This window comes from Dromiciops gliroides, chromosome 3 (genome assembly GCF_019393635.1).
Source record: "Dromiciops gliroides isolate mDroGli1 chromosome 3, mDroGli1.pri, whole genome shotgun sequence".
NCBI lineage: Eukaryota > Metazoa > Chordata > Mammalia > Microbiotheria > Microbiotheriidae > Dromiciops > Dromiciops gliroides.
Genome location: NC_057863.1, coordinates 97675387 through 97694145, shown reverse-complemented (window position 1 = coordinate 97694145; position 18759 = coordinate 97675387).

Here is an 18759-nt window from a genome sequence, read left to right as displayed (position 1 = left end):
AATTTGATTTCGTTCCCTATATATTTTAGAAATGAGGCCTCGGGGCAGCTAGGGGGTGCAGTGGATAAAGCACCGGCCCTGGATTCAGGAGGACCTGAGTTCAAATACAGCCTCAGGCACTTGACACTAGCTGTGTGACCCTGGGCAAGTCACTGGACATAAAACTTGTTTCCCAGTTTTCTACATCCCTTCTAATTTTGGATGCATTGCTTCTGTTTGTACAAAACCTTTTGAATTTAATGTAATCAAAATCATCCATTTTGCATTTTATAATATTCTCTATCTCTTGTTTGGTCATAAACTGTTCTCCTTTCCAAAGATCTAAAAGTTAGACTATTCCTTTGCCTCCTAATTTACCTGTGGTATCACCTCTTATGTCTAAATCGTGTACCCATAGTGTCCAACTCTTTTTTACCCCATTTTGGGGTTTTCTTGGTTAAGATATTAGAGGAGTTTGACATCTGCTTCTCCAGCTGATTTTTACAGATGATGAGGAACTGAGGCAAACAGGATTAAGTGACTTGCCCAGGGTCACAGAGATAGTGCCTGAGAACAGATTCGAACTCATGAAAATAAGTCCTCCTGATTCCAAGTCCAGTGCTCTATCCATTGTAACACCCAGATGCTCAATATTTACTGTCAAATTTAATGAAAAAATAAAAACCATTTAGAGAGTGCTCTTCTCTTTTCTACACTTCAAAATCTCTTGACATCAACCCACACTATCTCCTTCTCCACTCCATTTTTCACAGGGAGGAGGCCTTTCTCATCAACCAGTACAGCTTGATACTATATTCTCCAACAGTTTGTCTCCTTAATCATCCCTCCTGTATCTCTAATCTTAAATCTCTCTCTGTTGATTCTTTCCCTATGCCTCCTAAAATACTCATGTCTCTCTCAGCCTTGAAATAACAAACACTTAATTATACCCCATCATACCCTCAAGTTACCATCTTGTATCTCTCCTTTCTTTTACAATCTTCTTGGGTGGGTCCTAGACAAATTTCACAGCCTTATATTTAGAAAGTTAATGTTATCCGTGGATAAATTTGTGGTAAAGTTAATTATAAGAACTTTTAAAAATACTTAATTGTTTAATTGTGTTTGCATGGTTAATTGATGCTTCATAAAAATAGCTTGATCAGAATATTAAGAGTACATCCTCCTTTTGATGTCTTTTTTTCAAATTCTTGCAGATATCACAATCTAATTAAAAAAAAACTGTTTTGTCTTCTTAGTTTATACAAGTACACAATTAAACCATAAGTGTTTGAGAATTTAATAATGACAAAAACTAGCATTTTATATCACTTTTAAGTTTTCTGAAGCTTTTAACATGATGTTATATCACTTGATCTCAATAATTTTGTGTGATAGGTACCATTATAAACCCCATTTTACAAATGAGGAAGCTTGAGGCTTAGAGTGCTTAAATGACTTGACTAGGGTCATAAAACTAAATAAATGGCTGAAGCAGGCAGGGAAAAAAAAAAAAAACTTAGTAATTCCTGAATCTAAGGTCAACGGTCTACCTCCTGTTTCTTCTAGCTGTCTTTAGCAGGCATTTAGGAATTCATGCAGTATAGTGTATATAGCATGTCTAATACAAGAGAAGGTTTTTCCATGTGCTAAATTGAAGTGCAATGAGGGATTAATTTCCTTTTCTTTTTTTTTTCTATGTGGACTTTCAGAATATACTAGGGAAAGTTTATTTCACTCCCTGAAATTTTTTTCATGAGAACATTGCTCCTACATATGCAAAAGTGGCTCCCTATAGCATTAATATGGCTTACTAATCTTCAAAAGAAACTCTTTTTTATTCATTGTAACAGCCAAGATGGAAATGAAAGCTTTCAAGTTTGTTGATTCTGAAGCTGTTCTGATTTTCCTCCACACCACGGTAAATGCCCTCTCTCTGATTTGACACTGGAAATAAGAAAGCAAATTCTGTCAGCATAAGTCATCTGAGGAACAACATCTGTGCTTGTCTTGCGCATAGTTTTCTAGTACCCCAGATATGCGGAATAACTGAACTTACTGGACTTTTACCAAGTTATCTATCTCTTATGGCTAGAATGCTATAAATTCATACAGAAAACTATTATATTCTCCTGAAATGCTGCAGCTCCCCAGATAAAATGGTAAATTTTCCACAGATTTTCCTGTCAACTTCAACCTGGAGGTAGGATTTAGGACGGTTACATTTTTCAGCCCACTGACAGTGAGAGATTTCTTCAGTATCCTTAGAGCACCCTTCTCCCAGCTTAGTTTGAAAAAAAATATTTTGGTAATAAGATTTTGCTGAAACTGTTCCAGAAATGTTGTCTTTAGGCCCTTTCTTTGTCAAAAGAACTGATAAGTTGTCTTTTTGGCATAGACTGAGTTGCAGTTTCTTGTTAAGTAGCCTTCCGGCCTGGTGTTGAGCAATTTGGCAGTTCTCTCCTCACAGGCTCATTAGCTTAGGCCGTTGAAGTCACTCATTTGCAGCTTGAAATTGAGTTTCTAAGGAGAAAAAAAAAATCCACATTATACTTTGGAAAGGCCAACATCTTTTTGAACTAATAGACCAAAGAACCTCAATGAATGAGGATTTCTTTTTTTAGGGGTCATGAAGAAGTTAAAAATATGTACTCAATAAAAATAAAATAAAATAAAATAAAATAAAATAAAATAAACATCAGAATAGGAAACCAGTCCAAATATTTATTTATTGATTGGTTGAAACAAGCAAGTTTTCTTTTGGGTATGAAATATTGGGCATGTAAAAGAATAAAAATAGGATTTAAAATATAAGTACACTGGAGGTTTCCTAGTCCTTTTCTTCAATTTCCTTATCTTGTGCCCTCCTTGGAGTATACTTGCCTTTTTGCCCTTCAATAATTAACCTACTTTGGATGAGTTCATGCCATATCAGATTCTACTCCAAAGCTGGTAGTGAGTGAGATGAGAGAGTGGCAGTATATCTTGGAAGGTTGGGATTGATTCTTGTCTCTTTTATATTATATTTGAAAACAATAGCATTCTATTGATCTGAATATAGACTGCACCCTTCGAAGGAGATCCCATTGAAAGGAAAATCTAGAGATAGATACAAATAAAGCTATATAGTTTTAAAAAATCTAACCTAAAATGCCATATAAATTATTTACTATTTTGAATGAGATTTTCCCCATCCCTTAGTTATGAGATTTAAAATGATTTAATTATGATAATAATCATCATATTAACTGAAAATTGTGATTTATTATATTTAGATATCTTATTTTAATTGTGTTAGTAGATTGTCTCTCCTTCCTCCCTCTCTTCCTTCCCTCCTTCCTTCCTCCCTCCCTCTCTTTTAGTCATAGACTTGCAGTGAATTGGATTTAAGTGAGGAAGGGCTGTGCAAAATCACCAGCCTCACTTTTCCTCCAGAGCCATCTGGGTCAGGTGGCAAGGTATATATCAGGACAACTGGAGATGGCCCCAGATGTTTAAACAACTGGGATTAAGTGACTTGCGCAGGGTCACACAGCTAGTAAGTATCTGGGGTCAGATTTAAACTCAGGTTCTCCCCACTCCAGGGCCAGTGCTCTATCCACTGCACCACCTAGCTGCCCCTTTGGGAAGATGTAGTATAAGGGCAAATGAAAAGGTCTAGTGGGACAGAGAACATAGTAGCAGCACAGATGGGAAGGCCTCATGGTGTCCCCCTTTACTTGTGACCTCAATATTCAACCCTGTGCTGTTTTTATGGATCTATATATACAGAAAAAGGGGTCCTAATTGATGTAGAAAATGCTGGTGGGATTCTGTGTGCCTGAAGGGTAATGTTATTTTGAGGGAGCTTTTGGGGGCAAAGAAACATTCTTTGGGAGAGACAGATATCCATGATGCTATACATTCTTTAAGATCCATTCCAGTGGATCAAGAGAAATAAAAAACAAACAAACAATACTATAGAACTGCAGGCAAGTAATGGAAAACAGTTTCTCGATATAAACCTGATTTCTAGTTTGACTCCCTTGAAACTTGAGAGACAAAATTTTTTCTCAGGTGAGATTGGGTTCTCACTATCTTGGTTTGAGTTGAAATCTTTTCTTATTTTCATCAAAAAGCTTATTCATGCTTTTGTATTTTCTGTATATGCTAACTGGTATAATTTCTTCAACTTCTGTCTGCTGCTTTGCTTGGAGAAATGACTTCTTATAATGGTCTTTTCTGTAACCAGTGGTTGGTAAAAAAGGGCCAAGACAAGGGACTAGAAATCTGGGGAGGGCTTTTGTTTTAAACCTATTGTAAACCTAAACCAGAAATATTTAGATAGGGCAGATTGACATTATTCTAGTCCAATACCTGTCTTAGAGGTTGAATAAAAGAAGACTGTGACCCTTTTGTGGCTCCTTTAATAGCAGGAATCACAATTTCCCTTAGAGAGGCATGACTGGATTCCAGTGATATCTAACCATGCTGTCCCTCAGGACATTTTTGTATATATTTAGATAACCCATGTGGAACTATATGCCTTGTATAAGCACAATTTCTTTAAAAAAATTTTTTTTCAATTGCATGTAAAAGAAATGTTAACAGTTTTTAAAATATATAGTTCCAAATGCTTTTCCTCCTCCCCAGTCCTTTCCCCTCCCTAAGATGAAAGCAATTTGATATAGGTTATACATGTGCAGTCATACAAAAATTATTTCCATATTAGTCATGTTGTGAAAGAAAATTCATTCCCTCCCCCCACTAACACACACAGTAAAAAATAGTATGCTTCAATCTGCATTCAGATTTCATCAGTTCTTTCTCTGGAAGCAGATATCATTTTTCATGAGAAGTCCTTTGGAATTGTCTTGGATCATTGTAATCCTGATAATAAAAGTCATGCATAGTTGATCATCATATAATATTGCTTTTACTGTGTACAATATTCTCCTGATTCTGTTTATTTCGATTTGTATCAGTTAGTGGAAGTCCAAGTTCTTCTGAAAGTATCCTACTCGTCATTTCTTATAGAAAAATAGTACTCCATCATAGTCATGTACCACAACTTGTTCAACCATTCCCCAATTGATGGAATCCCCTCAATTTCCAATTCTTTCTACCACAAAAAGAGCTGCTAAAGAATTTTTGTTCATATATGTAATTTTTCATTTAAAAAATGTCTTTGGTATACAGACCTAGTAGTGGTATTGCTGGGTAAAAGGGTATTTGGACAGTTTTTTGTTGTTTTAGCTCTTTGGGCATAGTTCCAAATTGCTTCCAGTACAATTCCATATTGAATCCAGTCACTCAAGAAACATTTGCCATATTTGTTATGTGCCAGTCAATATGTTAAATGAGGAATGATTATAGTCCGTGACTCCTTACTCTTTCAAGTGATTTAACAGACTATTTCTGTCCCAGAGGGAGAGTGGGAAGAGGTTAAATGGATCTGGCCCACAACCCTTTGGAAGAGACACAGAGAAGTTGGGGCCTTGGGTTCCCTACCAAGGGGCTAAGAATGAGGAGGAGGGGATAAATATAAAGCTAGGAGATGCCTGAGGACAATGGTAAGAAGGGTGGCAAAGAGTTCCTCAAAGTGCCTGCTTCTCTAGGACCTCTAATTCTAGGTGGAGTTTGGTCATCCAGTGGGTTTAAGCAGGAGAGTGAGTTGAAGGAGAAACATAATCTATATATAAAATGAATAGATTCAGAGGTACCTGGAAGTTATCAACAGACTTCAAGTCTGAACACGTTCATTTTATGATGGAGAGGGTCATTAACTAGCTCAGTCATATAGCTAGTCAATTTCCCAGGTCTTTTGATTCAAGTCCAGTGTCAACAACATTATCCAATTCAATACAAGATATAACAATATTTGCAACATGAAAAAGGGGTCCCAATTTCCTAAGAAGTCCCTTGAGAAACTAAATCCAGAAAGAAGTCAAGTGACTTGCCAAGTGTTAAGGGGCAGGATTTTACATTAAATCTTCCCATTTTTCCACAGGCTTTTTACATATGTAAAGAAGATAGTGAAGGGTATTCATCCTCAAGTTAGAGGTTTGGCTAAAATGATCTATGTGGTCCTTCCCAGCTTGAGCATCCATACCTTTTTGATATAGACACAGATTACAGTAAAAAAGAATATACCCATAAAGTGCAAAATGAACAAAAAATGAGGTACGGGAGTGGGATGATTTCTGACTGGACAAACATGGAAAAATTCACAAAGTTAGTGTCTGGACCTTATAAACCCAAGTCTATCTTCAGAGAATTTCCTCCTTCTATAGACACTTTCTCTCAGGTTAACAACCTTCCCCTCCACCCCAGTTTCTGTTGCAAAAACCTCAGATTCCTGGAGCAAACATTCTCCCCAAAGATAGTAATGATGGCAACATGGAAAGGGGTCAGTCAGACTTTTCGTCTAACTCTGCTTCACCTCATGGGTATGTACATAACCGTAAAACAGATTCACTTGGGAAGAACTTCTATATGAAAGCCTCCAAATATACACTTCATTCACTGCTTTCCTTAGTCCCTGATATGTAGAAATGAATAATCCTTGAAATGCCTGCTATGTGGTAAGCATTGTGCTAATCAGCAATTTACAAAGAGTAGTTCTTTTGATTTTCAGGACAACACTGAGAGGTAGATGCTACTATTACCCCCCATTTTACAGTTGATGAAACTGAGGCAAACAGAGGTTAAGTTGACTTTCTCAGGTCACACATGTCTAGACCAGATTTTAACTAAGGGCTTCTTGACTCCAGGCTTAGTGTTCTATCCACTGCTCTACCTAGATAAATAGGAATGTGGGAAAAAATTGACTGTCACTATCAAAAACAAAAACAATGGGGAAAAAATGTGGGTATTTATGGAATATCAGTTTTGACAGTGCAAAGCAAAAGATTTAACCCTCCCTGTTGCTACTGCCTGGAGGTACACTTGTAAAAAAAATAAACAAAAAAATAGTTTCCTAAGGTAAAGTTTAAAAGGAAAAATAAATAAATAAAGCACCATCTGCATCAAAGGAAAATCTGAGAAAGTCTGTGCTGTTACACTTAAGAACTGCCACAGCCTTCTGGAATTACATGGCCACCTGTCACAACTGTGTTTGAGATTCTCCAGAAACAGTAAGGGTCTTTTAGATGAATAGAAACTATAGCATTTAAATGATTGGAGACCCTGAGGCCAGCCCAATGAATGCGAATTATTTTAAGTAGAAATGACAGAAAATCATTGACTTGTTTTCCATTCCTAACCACATTTAAATCAACTCTTCAACTATCCTCCTACTTCCAGGTAAGCATATATCAAAATGTTATACAATTAATCATAACAACTTATATTTAAAGGACATGTTGCAATTACAAAACACTTTCTCATAGTCAACATCTCTGTGAATTATTTAACTATTATTATTATTATAATTTTAGAGATGAGGAAACAGAAATTTGGAGGGTAGATGTTCATCATATGTAATGTATTGAGGAGAATAACCATTTGACACAGGTTTTCTGAGCATTGTATTAAATCTCATAACTGACTTCAAGGATTTTGCAAATGAAAGTTATTTGGTACTAATGAAAATTTTTTTTTAAAATATATGTATTTATTTGATTGGTGGTTGTTTGGTTTCATTTGGGTCCTAATTTATTATTTCATTGGTGGTGTAACTTCTGGTATGGAAACTCCTTCTGCCTATGTACACCCTGGTCTGTAAGTTCAAGTCTTAGAAACTTGCACAGAGCACTAAGGAGTCCATGAGATCATAGATTTAGAAGTTGAAGGGATCTTACAGACCAAGAGTCCAACATCCTTCATTTTACAGACCATGAAATTGAAAATCAGAAAGGTTAATGATTTGCATAATTAGTAAGTGGCAGAAGAAAGATTTGAACCCAAGACCTTTGAGTCCACATCCTAAACTTTTTTTTCATTGCATCATGCTATGTAAAATTAGCAGTTTGTATTTGGTAGAAGTAAGTCTTGGGGGCAGCTAGGTGGCGCAGTTGATAAAGCACTGGCCCTGGATTCAGGAGTAGCTGAGTTCAAATCTGACCTCAGACACTTGACACTTACTAGCTGTGTGACCCTGGGCAAGTCACTTAACCCCCTTTGCCCTGCAAAAAAAAAAAAAAAAAGAAAAAAAAAAAGAAGTAAGTCTTAAACTCAGGTCTTTCAAACACTAAAGCCAGCTTTCTGTGCTCTAAATTATGGTACTCCCCAACAGAGAGTGTAAATATAATTAATTTTTATGTATATGAACCATTTTAAATGATTACTTTATCCATTCTATGAACTAAAAATAAAAGAATTACTTTACATAGAACTAAGCATTTTAAGATTTTTTTTTTTAGGAGTAGACTTATTCATAAGCTGAATAAGAAACTACCTACCAGGGATAATTTTTAAATTTCCAGGAAGGCCATCCTGGTCTTAGTTATCCCCCATATGTGTGCTATACAAAATGGGGAGGGAGGGGAATCCTATCTAACTAAGGTAGATTAGGCTAATAAATTTACTCAACTTAGAATAAGAGAAATATAAACCATTTCTTTTAGGGGAAAATTTTAATAAGGATTTTGGTTTCATTTATCATTCATAAGGTATTGCTGAACAAGGATCTAGAAAAATTATCTTGCAAAGAACTAAATAACTCCCATAGGAACTAAAATTCTCTCAGCAAATATAGCAGTCTCCAAACTCCATGCCTTCCCCGGAGTTGTCCTAGAGGTCACACACCCAGATTTTTGTCAGATCCATTTTTTTAAACTTAAATTCCAGCATTTGTGAAACATGAAAAGCCACAGTATAGAATGAAGGGAGAGAGCTTGAGATAGATAGTTTCTAAATAGCGGGGACACGTTTTTAAGGGCTTTCATGGTATTTAAAAATATAAATACTCTAACAAAATATTTTTTCACACAGATCATTGACACGGCTTTAGTGGCTTTCAGTATTGCAGAATGTTATCAATTACACATTAGAGCCCACTGAAACAGAATTATAGAACTTTCTATAGAAATAAAAAAAAAGTAAAAAGAATGCTTTTCCTGCTTCTTGAAGACCCATCATCCTTTGATCGAGCTGCCACTTATTTTCCTCCTCCATTTTTCCTCCAAACTCCTTAGGAGATGGCATATGTCTTACTGCCTTCCCAGTGCATCGACTAATTGCAGAAATTCTTAGCAAAATATGTCACATTTCAAACTGATAGCAGCAGTAGAAATGTACAGCCAGAGTATTAAAAATTGCATCAAATTGCCAAAATCCTGGATTTTAGATTCTGGATATTTCTCCTTCTGCTTCCCCTGATATATTTTGGGACTTCTTACTCTTTTTATCTGTCCTGTGAGCCACATACCAAACCTTGATGTCTTTAAAACACAAATTGAAATATTGTTTGGATGTATTGTCTGTACTGGGTTCAGTCCTCTCAAACATGTTGGTGATTGCTAACAATGCCTTGTCTTTTGTGTGAAAAAATAAGGAATCCCCTTAAGAGTTCTATTCACCATAGAGTACACCAAAGTGAGAAACATGAGTTTGAGGGAACATATGGTCTCTTCTAGTTCAATACCTCATATTTGCCAGATGATTGCAATACCTCTCAACTGGTGTCCCTGCTTCCAATCTCTCCCTTCCCCAAACCATCCTCCATATAGCTATCAAAAGCATGTTCATAAAGTATAGGTCTTACAATGCAGCCTCACTGCTTAAGGATCTTCAGAGTCTCCTTTCTTCCTCTGGCAGAAAAATGTAAATTCCTCCAAGTGTCAGTTAAAGCCTTTCACATTTTGACTCCAACCTACTCTTCCAGCCTAATTTCACATCACTCTTCTTTATGATCCCTAGGTTATAACAAAATTGGCCTATTGATAATTGCTGAAACTGACATAATAGCATCTGTCTCTCTACCTTTTCACTGCCTCTTCAAACTTTTAAAGTTATTAGCTTTCTTGAAGGCTATACTTGGATGCTACCACCTAAGGGAGGTCTTCCTGAGACACCTACTTTTCTCTCCCTCTTTATATTCTTTTCTATCTGCTTATCTGTGTTATATCCATATAGTAGAATGTAAGAAAAACAGGATCTGTTTTTGACTTTGTCTTTGAATTCCTATCCCAAATCTTGGAATTGAATCAAATTGAGTTCATTTCCCCCGTGTCAACCTAGAGAAGCCATTCATTTAGTGTCTACAATAGCCTGGTACTATCCAGCCCGAGAATCAGAAATTTGCAGGAAGCAAGTGAGTCCAACCAATCAAATTCCTTGAACTGTGGAACGTCCCTAAAACTAAATGTAGTAATGCCAAAAGTGGTAACTATACTTTACTATTAGAATCCTTATAAATATCTCTTCAGATAGAGTCCCTGTTCCTACTGAGGGTCTCTGGACCAATTTTGTTTCTTCTGTTACTATAAAATTATTCATGAAACTCTTTTATTCTGAACATTATGCTTCTCATGCCTAAGAAAAGAATATATATGGATATACGGATATGGATATGATATATATGTTTATATATGTATATTTAGAGAGTGCTAACAGTGTGAGATTGGAATAGATATATGATATGATATATGATATATGACATATTCTAATCTCACATTGTTCGCTCATAATAAGGCTATAGTCCACAGAAGTTCTGAGAATTTTCAGATAGTCTGCTGTCTAACCATGCTTATTCTATCTATTTACAGAATTAATTTTTGAACCCATGTATAATACTTTGTATATCATCATCATCATCATCGTCATTGTTATTATATCATTACTTCTATTTCCCTTTCTGCCACACTCACCTTAAACCATCATTTTTTCTGCAGGCTTCATTTCCTCCATTGTTCTTTGTTCTGCCAGGCTATCATCACCCTTGCCCAGATCTCACTCTTTTTGTTTCACCATCTTGACCCTAAAATTAACCGGTTTAACTCTTTACAATCATCTTCTCTTGACTCTTGATTTCCTTTACTCCTTTGACCCTCTTTTCCTATTACCATTCATAAGCTGCCACTGCCAAATGTACCGTCTTCATTCATATTTCCATCTTGATGAATGGCACTGTTGGAAGTCATAACACTGCATTGACTGAGAGCATTACAAATTTGTGCTCTTTAAGACCAAATGGACCCTCATTGCTAAAAGGCAAAGCTTATATTCTTTATTCACTGGCTCTCTCTTTCACTTATCTCATTAGCTGTTTATGATTTGCTTTCTTTACAGCCCTAGCACCTCCCTCCCCATCTTTCAGATGTAATAACTACCTGTATTTACAAGAAACTAGACATCTTACACAATGACGAAGGATAGGGATTAATATGTGTGTGTGTCCCCATTGTCGAGTACATTGTAGTCACTACATAAAGATCTGTTGAATAAAACAAAGATTTCTACAATCTCTTTTATTCACCTCTTTATCTGCCCATTCTTTTTTGCTTTTCTCTTATATGCGAAGCAGGGATAGATCTTTTCTTCATCAAGACCATCACCTTTACATGAGTCCTCAACCTCATCACTCTTCCTTAAGGAGAACAGAATAAAACAGAAATAACCCTTCAGACCATCACCATAGTCAATCTCCCCCTTCCTTTCACTTCCAAATTCCCAGAAAGAATAATTTCTACTCCTCCCTCAAAACTCACTTATTTCTTGATACTTTGCAAACTGGTTTTCCATGCAACTGCTCAACACAAACAACTCTTTTCGAGGAAAGTCATGAGCTCTTTTCTGCTAAATCTAACAACTTTGTTCAGTCCTTATCATGTCTGACTATTATGAAGCTTTTGAGAGTGTTTACCTGCCTACATACCTTCTGTTCCTCATACTTGTCTGACATTGATCTCTCCTGGTTCTCTTGCAAATGTCTAACTCCTCAATCTTCTTTGTTATATCAATATTTATATCTTGCTCATGTTGTGTGACTCTTCCCTTTAGGCCTCTTTCCTGGGTCCTCTTCACTCCTCACGAGGCATTGGAGAACAGATAATTCCCCAATTTTTATATCCTGCTGTATTTTCTCCCTTGAATTCCAGTCTCACATCATCAACTACTTGATAGATATACTACCATTCCCACAGGCAAATTAAACTCAATATATTCAAGAGTCATTTCTTCTCTTCCCTTCAAAGCAACTTTTCCCACCTTCAAACCTCCTCATTTTTCTTAAGGGCATCATAATTCTCTCAACCACTCAGTTTCATACTCTCTTCTCTCTCTCTCTCTTCCTCTACCCTTTAACAATGCTAAATATTCAGTATTTTATTTTCACAATACTTCTTATATCTGTCCCCTTCTCCCTAACCAGAATACCCCCAATTCAGGTTCTCTTCACCATTCTCCTAAATTATGATGCTAGCCTTCTGACAAATTCCCTTTTCATTTGTGTCTCACTTTTTGTGACTCTATTTAGGATTTACTTGGCAAGAATACAGTATATACTTGCTATTTCCTTCTCTAGCTCATTTTACAGGTAAGTAAACTGAGTCAAATAGGATTAAGTGACTTGTCCAGGGTCACACAGTTAGTAAGTGTCTGAGGCCAGATTTAAACTTAGGAAGATAAGTCCAGGCCCAGTGCTCTATCCAAAGTCTCCCTTCTGTCTGTCTTCTCCTTCTAATAGATCAGCCTGATCCAATTTGTCTCCTTAACAATCCATCTTAATAAAATGCCAAAAATGATCTTCATAGTCACAGATATGACCGATTCCCATTCTAAACCAGTTTAGCAGCTTTCCACTCTGCCTTTAAGATAAAATACAAATTGCTTTAGACTGTAATTGAAAGGCTTTCCAAATCCTTAAACTCATTATTTGTATATGCATTGAACCCCAGTAATTTTAGCAGAGTCTTGTATAAAGTACTTGCTTAATAAAAGTTCGATTAATTAGATTGGATTGGGTTTTGTCATATTATATTTGTCCTGGTCTATTTATATAATATTTTTTGTATACTCAATTTATTTGTCCAACATGTTACCTTTCCCTCCAAGATTTTGTTATGTAATAAAAAATGTAAACAGCACAGTACAAAATCACAAAACCTTGAATCACGCTACTAGAGATTTCCTTCCATGTTGAGATGAAACGATTATTATGTCACTTTGGATCTAAGAATTTAGCAGTCTCAGAACTCACCTGACTGTTTTATATTCTACCCATATCTCCTCATATTTCCATGAGAATAGCATGAGAAAATTTGTCAAGTACAGTACTAAAACTTTAGAAACCTTGATCTAACACAGTCCTCTAAGTGGATCATCTTTTATTCTGCAAGGATTCATGGTGGATCCTTTGAGCACTTATAACAATTACTAGTGCTATGGGTTGAAAAAGTATGTTGCTCACGTCAGATACATACTATTATATTTTTCCAGCAGACTCCATACTTAGTTTTCTTTCTTTTGTTCGTTCCTTCCTTCCTTCCTTCCTTCCTTCCTTCCTTCCTTCCTTCCTTCCTTCCTTCCTTCCTTCCTTCCTTCCTTCCTTCCTTCTTTCCTTCCTACCTACCTACCTACCCATTCTCTCTCTCTGTCTCTCTCTCTTTCTCCTTCTGGACCTGGGATTTCACTGGTATTCAGAATTCCTAGTGAGGGAATACCCTTTCCAAATGAAGCTAGGTGCCATTCCATTAACATGGTTTGAGAGAGCTGTCTGAAGTGCAGAGAGGCCAAGTCCCCTGTGAAGGATCACATAGTGTGTAAAAACTAAGGCTTGAGGGCACAGCTAGGTGGCGCAGTAGATAAAACACTGGCCCTGGATTCAGGAGGACCTGAGTTCAAATCCAGCCTCAGACATTTGACACATACTAGCTGTGTGACCTTGGGCAAGTCACTTAACCCTCATTGCCCACCAAAAAAAAAAAAAAAGTAAGGTTTGGGTCAGCTAGGTGGTGCAGTGAATAAAGCACTGACTCGGATTCAAGAGGACCTTAGTTCAAATATGCCTCAGACACTTGACACTTACTAGCTATATGATCTTAGGCAAGTCACTTAACCCTCATTGCCCCACCAAAAAAAAAAAGTAAGGCTTGAACCCTGGTTCTTATAACTCTGAAGACAGCTCTCTATCCACTATGCCATGCTGCCAGGGTACGTTGTTCAGTATAATAGATCCTACGATAGAAAAAGCTAAGTCATACAGCACCTTCATATAATATTGTCCTCAGAGTCAGAAGTTTGTAGATATAGCACTGGAAAGAACATAGAAGTCAATCTATTGTTCTTCATTGTCCAGATAAGGAAAAAGGAGTCACAAAGGTTAAAAGATTTGCTGAAGGAATTATAAAGGTAAAATTTGTAACCCAATTCAGCAGGAGGGCAATACCAAGTAGTCTTTTCCATTGTTACCAACTATATTTCCTTTCTTCTATCTTTTGGGTAAACCACACACTGAATCTTTTGGGATAGTAGCCAGATAGACACTCTTTATCTGAAATCTTTTCAATAACAATTTACATTTTACTGAAATCCCAATGTTGTAATTACATGTTCTCTTAGACTTTAGGGGAGAAAAATAATATTTCCTGCTCCTGGATACCATTTGGCAACTTACAACCAATACTTGGCTGTACCTATGCATCCAAAGGGAATCAGAGGGCTTGATCATTATTTAATGCATATGGGACTGACCTGAGATTATACCAGCAAGGCAAAGGGTTTAATTACTGTAGAAAGATATGGATTGCTGTTAAGAATGTCCTAATTGTGGCTCATTTGCCTATGAGTAACATTCTAGAATTAAATCTAGGTTCTTTCTTTATGTCTTTTTAAAAAAATATTTATTCATGACGGTTGCTTGATAGAGAATGAACAGTCTTGGATACACAGTCCTTTAAAAACATTTTTACAATAATATTAATCAATGAAATGATTTTGATAAATACAAAAAGCAGGATCTCTCCACTGGATTTTCTCTTTTATACGAACAGTATTCATAGTCATCCAATCTAGATTAACTTCTTTCATTAGAAGGTTGTTTTTTTTTTTTATTCTTCTGACATTGAAACAATTGCTAAAATTCAACTTTGGCACGAGCCTTTTGTTCTGGTTCAATAGTATTTCTCACTGTTTCTTTTCATAATCTTTCTTCAAAGCTCAGCATAAATGCCATCTTCTATAGGAGGTTTTCACAATGTCCCCTGTGGTTAGGACATTACCACTGAGAATATCTTCATATATTCAGCACGTATCCCGTATGTTCTTTGTACTTACGGTTCTCTCCATCATTAGGATATGAACTGCTTGAGGAAAAGAATTGTTTCTGTCTTCCTTTGCATCCCCAGTGCTTAAAAGAGTGTCCTAGACATACTAGGTCCTTAATAAATGTTTATTGACGAAACAGGGGTAAGTACTCAAGGACTTTCCTTTGCCCTAGTGTGTATCCTAATATCATTTTCCAGACATAATCTTAGCATGACTCTCCACTTCCAAATGTGCCATCTCTCTGATATAAATGCAAAATTATCTGTTATTTGGTTTGATTTTTTTTTGTTTTTGTTTTCTATACCTCCTCTTTGCATTCCACCAGTCCATGCAGGTTCTGGGATTAGGAGGTTTATTTATTTAATTATCTCTATTAAAATCCTGAGCCTACTGATCTGTACCTGGCTAGGCAGGCCCCATCCCTTAGGTAAAAACCAGTTCCTTCATCTGTAGTGATCATCTAGAATGGTCTTTTCCATTTTATCTTACTACCTCCAGATAATAAGCAATTAATAATTGATTAATTCAACAAAAAGCATTTGATAAGTGCCTACTAAGTTCTCACTTTTTAAAAGAGAAATTATTCCCACTACCCAATAAAGTAATTGGATAGCAGTAGGCATTTATTTAATTTTTTTAATTGAATAGAATTTTATTTTCCAAAATATATATAAAAAAAATTTAACATCAATTTTTAAAAAAAAATTGTGTTCCAACTTCTCTTCTTTCTCCATTCCCACCCCCCACCCACCCACTAGAACTCAATCATTTCAAAAGAAGTTATACATGCGTAGTCATGGAAAACATTCCCACATTAGCTAGGTTGTGAGAGAAAACAGTCAAAAGAACCCCAAAACTTCAGATTGAGGAATTGTCAAAGAGAAAAAAAATTTTTTTAAATGTGTTTCCAGGGGCAGCTAGGTGGTGCAGTAGACAGAGCACTGGCCTTGGAACCAGGAGTACCCAAGTTCAAATTCGGCCTCAGACACTCAACCCTCACCAGCTGTGTGACCCTGGCAAGTCACCCATCCCAATCACCTCCTATAATAAATAAATAAATAAATATGTGTTTCCATCTATTTTTCAGTTACTACACTTCTTCCTCTGTAGATGGGTTGCCATTTTCATAAGTCCTTCAGGGTTATATTGGATCTTGCTAGATCAATGAATTTATTAAAAAATCACCTGGCCCTTTTAGCCTTAACTTTGTTTTTGTTCATGTTTATCTACAGAATAAGACCAAAATAACTTGACAGTGGAGGTGAGTCCTAGAAAAGTAATTTTTCATCACATTCTTGGGGGTTTGTTCAAAATCGGTCCCTGAAACAAAGCAAGGGTGTACTTTAAAAGAGGACTTCTTAACCTAAGTCATAGTAGAGGATAGAATTTGACATTAAAGTATATTGTTGTCTGAAGGCTATAAATTAGTTAGATGTCTGTCTCATGCTGTTCCAAAATAATTTATCCCTTGAGAACAAAGACTACAGAGGTTGTCAGACCTCATTTTTTATGGGGAGGAAAGGAAAAGACTTTTCCTCATTCTGAAAATGGGGTAAGATTAAATCATACATTTCTAAAAGTGCAGAAAATTATAGACTGGGCACTAAGTTAAAATGAGGAATGAGTCCACTCCTCTTAAAGGAAGAGGTAAGTATAGCACTGCAGCTGAGAATCAGCTGAAACCTATTAGGTGACAGTAAAGAAAAGGGTGGGTGGGGGAGGAGTTCTAGAAACCACCTCCTATACCTGGCAAGGAACAGACCTATCAGGTCTATGCATGTGCCTCTTGTATGTGATAGCTATGTGTCTAATCTGTTTGTGTATGTATTTGTGGGAAAGTGTGCCCAAGGTTTTGTTTGGATTATTTTTTGGAGGGGAAATAGGTGAAAGGAAAATGTACCATGCTACTTTTCCTACTATGAAATTTCAATAAATTCCTTTGCTTAGAACTGATTGTGTCCTGTGCCTAGCTAGTAAAAGTAGACATAATAGTAGGAGTAGGGAAGAAGCCCATGACCTATGATTTTGAATAAATGAGAACCCATTAAGTACCCTGAACTCTTTTTTGTTGTTTTTTGTTTTGTTTTGTTTTGTGCTAACACAGGTGATAAATTTGCATTTTTTTAATCATTATATACTGCATGTTATTTCCAAAATAGCTTTCCCAGTATTTTTGCAAGTAGTATCAAGAATAATATCTTTTTGACTCATGTTCAAGCACACAAAGTGGCCTATCTTCCTTTTTCACAAAATTGGTAGAGGGAGAAATTTTTCTTTTGTGGTTGTCTGTGAGAAAGAAATTCATTCCTTCATTTAACTCCAAGAGGAAAGAGATAATAATATGTCTCTCTAGCAGTAAAGCATGTCTTCAGGAGGTATATTTTGTTCACTGTCTTGCTAGCTCCTCCTGTCCCCCATCTGCTGATTTTCTTCCCTCTTTCCACGCCTCTGTTTGCTCAAGGATAATGCTCCCTGACCCTTCTTTGCCCACACCTTTCTTTTTGTTGTTGATGGTGCCCTCTTTTTGTCTTGCTTATTTTTCCCTGCCTGCTTTTCTTTCTGCACCAGCTTTGGGATGGGGTGATACATTTTTCATTTAATTATAATTTCTTTATCATGCAAATTCCAAGATTAACAATTGTGGGAGTAGATAAGAAAAAAAAGTCTCTTGGAGTTCCTGTAAATTCACCACAGGATACAGCATTAGATTAAATCATTCTATATTTCTACAGATTTTTATCAATGCCATCCACTAGAATTAGAATTAACATCTTGGCTAAGGGGAAAGAGATTTTTTTAAAGACATCAGGGACAGTCAGATTCTAAAATTAGTGTCCTAGAAGATATTTGGCAATAGTATTTTCAAAGATGTGCTAATATAGTGAATCAAGTTCTTAAACTACCGGAGGGTTTTTATGTATATATACATATACAATAAGAGGGGGAGAGAGAGAGAGGAAGAGCTGAACCTTTATTATTTAGCTATTGGTTGGTTACCCATTAAAATGTAGAATTACTTCTCAAATCTATATTTTATTTAAAAATTTTAGATATTAAATTTTTCATTGCCTGGAAGTGAAAGAAGACCTTCAGGCTTTCTCTTCTGAAAAAATATTATTTTCCAGTATTCAAATACTCAAATAGAATAATTTAAATCCAGTGATAAAATGATCAATGACCATTATTATTTAATTGTGACAGTAGTAGATGCAGAGATCAATCGAAAGAACAATTTTTCTCCCACCATCAAAGAAAAGGAATCTGATGTAAGGAGCAGAATCTCATTCCTGTAGAGCTAAGAAATTAACACAAGCATAAAAGGAAACGAAGGGAATTATGTATACACTTGATAGTCTATGCAATGCACGTATATTATCATTTATAGAGAATTTCATGATGTAGGCAAACATAAAAATTGCCCAAAAAGGGCATAATACTGTCTTTTATGCAGCATATATTTTATGTAGTTCAGTAACTGTCGACCATTTAATTACATGGTAAATTACACAAAATACCATTTGATTCTCACCAAATTGCTGCACTACATGGCTAGTTCATTCTTTTAGAAGAGTAAATATTATAGGATTTACGGAT